This window comes from Phyllostomus discolor, chromosome 4 (genome assembly GCF_004126475.2).
Source record: "Phyllostomus discolor isolate MPI-MPIP mPhyDis1 chromosome 4, mPhyDis1.pri.v3, whole genome shotgun sequence".
Taxonomy (NCBI): Eukaryota; Metazoa; Chordata; class Mammalia; order Chiroptera; family Phyllostomidae; genus Phyllostomus; species Phyllostomus discolor.
In genome coordinates, this window is record NC_040906.2 from 21333044 (window position 1) to 21340386 (window position 7343).

The 7343-nt window shown below is 39.8% G+C and overlaps 1 long non-coding RNA gene across 1 annotated transcript; it reads left to right on the top strand.

Moving 5' to 3' along the window:
• The first annotated feature begins 3723 nt into the window (after positions 1-3723).
• LOC118500005 lies at positions 3724-6249 on the top strand. Its single transcript, XR_004902526.1, has 3 exons — positions 3724-3889; positions 5161-5193; positions 5480-6249. It is a non-coding gene; the product is annotated as an uncharacterized LOC118500005 (long non-coding RNA).
• The last annotated feature ends 1094 nt before the right edge of the window (positions 6250-7343 follow it).

Below are 7343 nucleotides of genomic sequence, written 5' to 3' on the forward strand. Positions count from 1 at the left end.
GAACCATAAAATAACAAAGATGATAGAAAAATTAATTATGAAGAACTGACTCATGTAATTACGGAATATAAGGAAATGATGAAATGTAAGGAAAAGTCAATGTCCAATCCACTGCAGATGTTCAGCATTCATTCATTCATGTAGCAAGTATTCATTAAACATACCACGTGCAGGACAAATGTAGCAGTGAACAAGACAAGATGATGCTGGACTCATTAAAATTCTATTAAAAACCCATTTTTAAAGTATAATAGCTAATATTTCTTTGCTATAGTTCCTGTGTCAGAGTTTAAGCGAAATGTTGTATTCACATATATTTTTCATTTACTCTTTTTTTTTTTTAATTTGGGAAGATTTTAATAATATTGAGTTTTCTTTCATTTACTCTTCACACATCTAAACTAATTGTCACATTTTAAAAATTATATATATGAAAGAAATGTGAAAGGCTGAATAATGGCTTCCTCAGCCTGAGATGCCCGAGTCCTAATCCACAGAACCTGTGAAGATGTTAATTTGCATGATAAGTGGGACCTTGAGGATATGATTTAAGTTAAAAACTGTGGATTCTTGATTCCAGGTAGGCCCAATGCAATCACAAGGGCCCTTATAAGAGGGAGGTGGGAGGATCACAGCCATTAGCACATGTGAGGACAGAAGCAGAGGTTGCAGTGACTGAAGAAGAGTCCATGAGCCAAGACGTGCGGGCCACCTCTAGAAAATGATGAAGGCAAGGAAGCATACCCTTCCCTAGAGACTCTAGAAAGAACACAGACCTGCTGACACCTGGATTTCAGCCCAATGAAACTATTTCAGACTCCTGACTTCCAGAACTGTAAAGTAGTAAAGTCATGTTGCTTTAAGCTCTAAATTCTTGGCAGGTTGTTATACCAGCAATAGGAAACTAATACAGGGAGACAGAAATTTTAGAAGGTAGGTGCTATACACCAAAGGTTCTCAATTAGGGCTCTACCTTTCAGTGACTAATTCCTGAAATCTGACACGGGAGCAGGTTATTTTGAAGATGTTCCTCAGGAGGCTCAAATACTCACTCACAGTTGAATAAAAGCTTTGGGTAGGTACATGAGATAACAGAACCCTTTCTTAAGACTTTACATAGGAGGTAGAACTTCCAGGGGGAAAAAATCTACATTTCACTGCATCTGGTGATTATTTGTTACTTTTTAAAGTTGTCAAGTCCCCTTACCAACTGAAATTAAACATCATAATACATATGTTGAGTATAATGCCAAAATCATAAAAAGTACAATTTTATACCCACAAATATTATGCTCACCAAAGCACAGTTTTGTGAAGAGGTCTTTACCTCTTTGTAAATTATAGATGGAGGCCAATATTCTTTAAGGCTTCTCAGTATTTTGCCTCCCCTATTTGCCTAAAATTATCATTTAATCTTTTTGCATTTTTTTACACTTAATTATGAAAGCCACAATCCCTATATATTATATAGGTCCCTCTGCATATTTCAAAGGCCTTATGAATCCATTACTCTTCTCCTTATTACCTGGCTTACTCACTCTACTTACTCATCAAATATCATTAAGTGCTCAGCATGTGATAAGTGCCAGATTCTCCTCTACACTCGCGGAGATACACAAATAATACAGAGTCCTCACTATCAAGAAACTATTTCCTCTATGCTTTATTGGAATTCTGTAAATACCTTTATAACTGTGCCTTTTACAGCTATGTCTCACCCAGGACAGTGGTCTCTTATAGACGGAGGGCAGGTCATGATCATCTTTGTATCTGTGGAACTCAGTAAATGTTTGTGTAATTACACATGTCCCTAACTGACTGAGTCAACCTCAGAGGAGAGCAAGATAAACCCACAGATAATTCGGAGTTCCAGCCAAGATGGAGGCATAGGTAGAGACATTTTGCTTCCTCGCACAACCAAAAGAAGGATAACAACCAATTTAAAAAAAAAATAAACAACCATGGGTGTCAGAAAATCAAACTTCAGGGAACTCTGAGAACCAAGGAGTTGAAGAAACGCTCATCCACCAGACCAGTAAGAGGGGCGGAAATGGGAGATGGGCAGTGAGCAGTGAGGATGTGCGGCAAGGTAGTGGACCACACAGGTGAGGCGGGGCTGGCTTAACTGGAAACTAAAGACTCAAAACTGGCTATAAACTACTACAGGAATTGTGACGGCAGGAGGAACTCCCAGTCTCACAGGAGAGAGTTCATTGGAAAGTGGGGTCACAGCGGAGTGAGCCAGTGGCATTGTTCCCTCTCTGATCCCTCCCCACAGATAGTGCCACCATGCAGCAAACAGGGTTACCCCACCCTGGCAAATACCTAAGGCTCCTCCCCTTACAACATAACAGGTGAGCTGAGACAAAGAAATATGGCCCAAATGAAAGAACAGATCAAAACTCCAGAAAAAGAGCTAAGTGATGAGGAGACAGGTGACCTATCTGATGCAGAGTTCAAGACACTGGTAATCAAGATGCTCACAGAGCTGATTGAGCTTGGGCACAAAATGAGGGAAGAAATGAAGGCTACCCAAAATGAAATAAAGCAAAATTTACGGGGAACCAACAGTGAAGGGAAGGATACTGGGACTCAAATCAATGATTTGGAACAAAAGGAAGATATAAACATCCAACTGGAACAGAATGAAGAACTAAGAATTCAAAAAGCTGAGGAGAGGCTTAGGGACCTATAGGACAACATTAAAGGTTCCAACATCTGAATCATAGGGGTGCCAGAAAGAGAAGAACCAAAGCAATAAATTGGAAACTTATTTGAAAACATAATGAAGGAAAACTTCCCTGATCTGATGAAGGAAATAGACTTCCAGGAAGTCCAGGAAGCCCAGAGAGTCCCAAAGAAGCTAGAGCCCACACACCAAGGCACATCATCAGTAAGTTACCCAGGATTAAAGATAAAGAGATAATCTTAAAAGCAGCAAGAGAAAAGGAGACAGTTATCTACAAAGGAGTTCCTGTAAGACTATCAGCTGATTTCTCAAAAGAAATCTTGTAGACAAGAAGGGGCTAGAAAGAAGTATTTGAAGTCTTGAAAGGCAAGGACATACATCCAAGATTGCTCTATCCAGCAAAGCTATCATTTAGAATGGAAGGACAGATAGTGTTTCCCAGATAAGGTCAAGTTAAAGGAGTTCATCATCACCAGGCCATTATTATATGAAATGTTAAAGGGACTTATCTAAGAAATAGAAGAAGATCAAAAACTATGAACAGTAAAATGACAATAAACTCATAACTATCAACAACTGAACCTAAAAAACAAAAACTAAGCAAATAACTAAAACAGGAACAGAACCAGAGAAATGGAGATCACATGGAAGGTTTTTAGAGGGGAGGGGGAAGGGAAGAAAGCGAGGAAAGGTACAGGGAATAAGAAGCATAGTTGGTAGTGAAGAAGTTTACAATGGTATAGAAAACAGAGAAGCCAAAGAACTTATATGTGCAACCCCTGGACATGAACTAAAAGGGGGTGAGAGTAGTGGAGGGTGGGAGGGGTGCAGGGCAGAAGCAGGATAAAGGGGAGAAAAAATTAAGAAAACTAATAGCATAATCAATAAAATATACTTAAAAACACAGATAATTCACTCAGCAGGTCAAAATTTTTAAATGAAAATATGGAAAATCGCATCTGGTGGGAGGATTTTACCAGATGGGCATGGCAGAAATGCTATCAGTGTTGCATGGTTATCAACCGTTTTTTTTTTTTTTCCCTCCTGAGTACAAAGGAAGACAATATTTCCCAGCCTCCTCAATCTGGTTGGAGCCCAGTGAGGCCACGTGGGATCATGTAAGTAGTTACAGCCCATGGAACATGGGTGAAAAGGACACAGGCTGCTTTGAGGCCTGGCTTCGAGGCCTGGCCTGGAAAGGTAAGTCTCCCTGTAGACTTTCTGCTCACTCTCTTTTCCTCTTTATTGATAGTCCTGGAGGTGGGAAAAACACCCACCCTTGCCCTTGCCCTTGACAAGTCAAGGGTAGAGGTGGCCTTTACTCATGCGGAATATGATCCAAGATCCCTAGTGGGTGCCTGAAAATGCAGATAATGCCAAACCCTATATATACTATGAACTTAAAGGAAGCACCCTACAGCTTCTCTTTGGCATATCTGAATTGCCAGCATCGCTACTCTTGTGCTTTGGGATCATTACTGAGTAAAATAAGGGTCACTTGAACACAGCACTGATTTATTGTGACAGTCGAGCTAATCACCAAAATCATTACTAAGTGACTAACAGGCAGGTAGCATATTCAGCATGGATACTCCAGAAAAAGGACTAACTCATGTCCCATGTGAGCTTGGTCCTCAAATGGTCCGGTGTCCAAGCTTTGCATTTGTGACATCAACTATCAGGTTAATAGAATCTGCCTCTGGAATATTTCTGAGTCAGCTCCAAGTAGACTCTTATGCAAAGATCAGTAGAGCACTCGAGGGGACAAAGACCTGGGGTTTTCCCTTGTAGTACAAATTGTTTTGTGCTTACTTATAAACACGTGTTTATTAAATGTCTGTATACATGGTAGAATTTGGTCCGAGACTTGCTTTTATTATGAGCTGCCATCAAAATGTGGAAAAATGAAGAAGCTACACCCATCTTGAACTTTTCCACAGTTAAGTGTGATCTGACAAACAGAAACTCAAGGGTTGTAATGTAGCCAAACAGTTACAACATTAAGCAAAATTTTGCAAAAGTACAAGCAATTAGTTCCAAGTTTCATAAGTCCTAAGGTGAGAGACCATGTAGAGTATACCCAAATAATAATGATTTTAGATAAAGAGATAATATTTGTTGCTATTGTATTTTTAAGGGACTTTACTTGTGAGCAACTTAAATAAATTAATTATAAACAAAGTTCCTCCATAATCAAACTGTGATCAAATTGCCCTCTGTAGCAGGAAGAAAATTCAAAGGTACTAAAAATGAGGGGGGAAAAACCTTTTCCTTTTCCCCACTGGAGTTCGACTATTAAATTCTAGGGATGATTTTAGTATCACTCTAATTTTGCAATAGTGCACCAGGAAAAGGTTATTCTAAAGCAAATTTATACAGCTTTGGAGCAGATCAAGGTATCTATATCTACATAGCTTATGTGAGTGAACCTTCCAATGTAATTACCTTCAAATTTATGGCTTGCTTTATAGATTGTGAAGACACTTTGCTAAATGTCCCAGAAGGTAAGTACTTTAGAATTGCAAAAACAAGACATTATTTATCAACTCTTTGTAATCTAGAAAGGTAACATTGTGCTAGAATTTTCATTAGCTGCAAAGGTGACATACTATAGCATAGCCTGTATTTCCTCCAGAACACCTGGGTGAATATTCACAATGAAAATGTCATTTAGTAACTATCTCTCTCTGGGTAATTAAAAATAAAAAAAAAAAAAAAACCACGATCACCTTCTGGGTAATCAAAGAAAATGCCTGGGATTTCACTTGATGTTACACCTCTTTCAACTAGGCCTAGTAGCTGGGGCAACATCCGCCCTCCATCTGTGGATTCCGCCCAGCCTGCAAGTGAGACACTTACCTATTGACCTCAGGAAACCAGCCAGGGACTAGAAAGCTGACACAATATTGCATGGCTGTCAAGAACAGGAGCTTCTCGATCCTGCAAGCTTTGCACCTTATCCTCCTGTATGATAACTGGTAATGAACTTTGCCCTGGAATGCAACTTGCATCACAGCAGCAACTCCTTCCAGGAGTTGCTCTTTATGTAGCCTTCCCGCTCTGTGTCACTGGTGGGCACCAAGGTCGTTTGCATTTCCTGCCCTTCCTTCTCAACTTAAAACCCCTGAAGTTCCTGGAAGCAGGAAGGACTGGGTGGGGATTTTCAGGCAGGGGTGAGCTGTTTTTTCACCAGTTTTCCCCTGAGAGACGAAGTCTTCCGCAACCACTCAATATTTCTGAACCCCACCACCAACCCAGGCCATGTTCTGAAAATTCCATTTTGAAAGAAAAGCAGTTGAATGGCAGGAGGCTTTAGCCACCTAAAATGTAAGAAGCGTGAGAAGAAAATGTTTTAAGGATTATAGTGAGCCAGGTAGTTTTACTTTGCTTCACACTTTGTTTGCTTTATTTTGCTTTACATTTTATTTGCTTCACAACAATCCACTGCAGTACCCCCATTTCACAGTTGAGACGTCTGAGATCTGGGATAAGCAGCTTGCCCAGGGTTCTACAGATAGTTATGTGGCAGAGCAGATAGAGCATTCACTCTTCTATAGTGTTTCTTTAACACAACTCTGCCTCTCTCCCCTCCTCCTTCCTTCTGTCTTTCCTTCCTTATTCTCCACCCCATTCTCTCTGGGGCCGAAGTCCCAAATAATTAAAACAGTGCATAATTGTCTCATGAACAGTCACAGAACTTATCTCCATTGTTATGGAGATAAGTTCTGATTCATATCTACGAATCAGACTCTCCACCTGATTCATATCTATGTGTTTATTGTCTGCTTCCACAGACAAGCTCCACAGGGTTCAGAAACATGTTTTGCTCATTTTTGTCTATAGCACCTGAAAGAGTGTCTGACATGTAGTCAAGTAGAAAGCTCCCAACAAATATTTGTTGAATGAATGAACAGATAAATGGAATAGAAAGTCGAGAAATAGACCCAAATATGAATCCAATGAACAGTATAAACTAATAAAATTGAAACCAACCTACAGGTCAGGGGTGTCAAACTCATTTTCACTGGAGACCGCATCAGCCTCAAGGTTGCTTTCAAAGGGCCGGATGTAATTTGAGGACGGTATAAACGTAACTACTCCTTAACTAGGGGCAAGGAGCTTGGCGCTGCCACTGGGTAGAAACAAGGTGCAAGGCTGGATAAAACAAGGTGGAAGGCCTTGTGTTTGCCACCTGTGCTATAGGTAGAGAACAAACAGACTGACAGTTCTCAGAGGGGAGGGAAGTTGTGGGGTTGGGTGAAAAACGTAAAGGAAATAAGAAAAAAACCCTCACAGACACAGCTAACAGTAATATGATTACCTGTAGGAAAGGGAGTTGCGGGGAGGGAAGAGAGGGTTGTGGGGGGTGGATAAATGCTGACAGAAGAAGATTGAACTTGAGGTGGTGAACACACAATACAATGTACAGGTGATGTGTTATAGAACCATATATCTGAAACCTATATAATTTTATTAACCAATGTCACCCCAATAAATTCAATTTAAAGAAAAGAAAAAGAAATGGAATGCAAATGATAGAGATAGCATTTTAAATCAGCATAAAAAAATCAAATAGTCAATAAATAGTGCTGGGAAAAATGGTTAGTCATCTGGGAAAAATACATTATTATACCAAAATAAGTTTCAGAGAGAT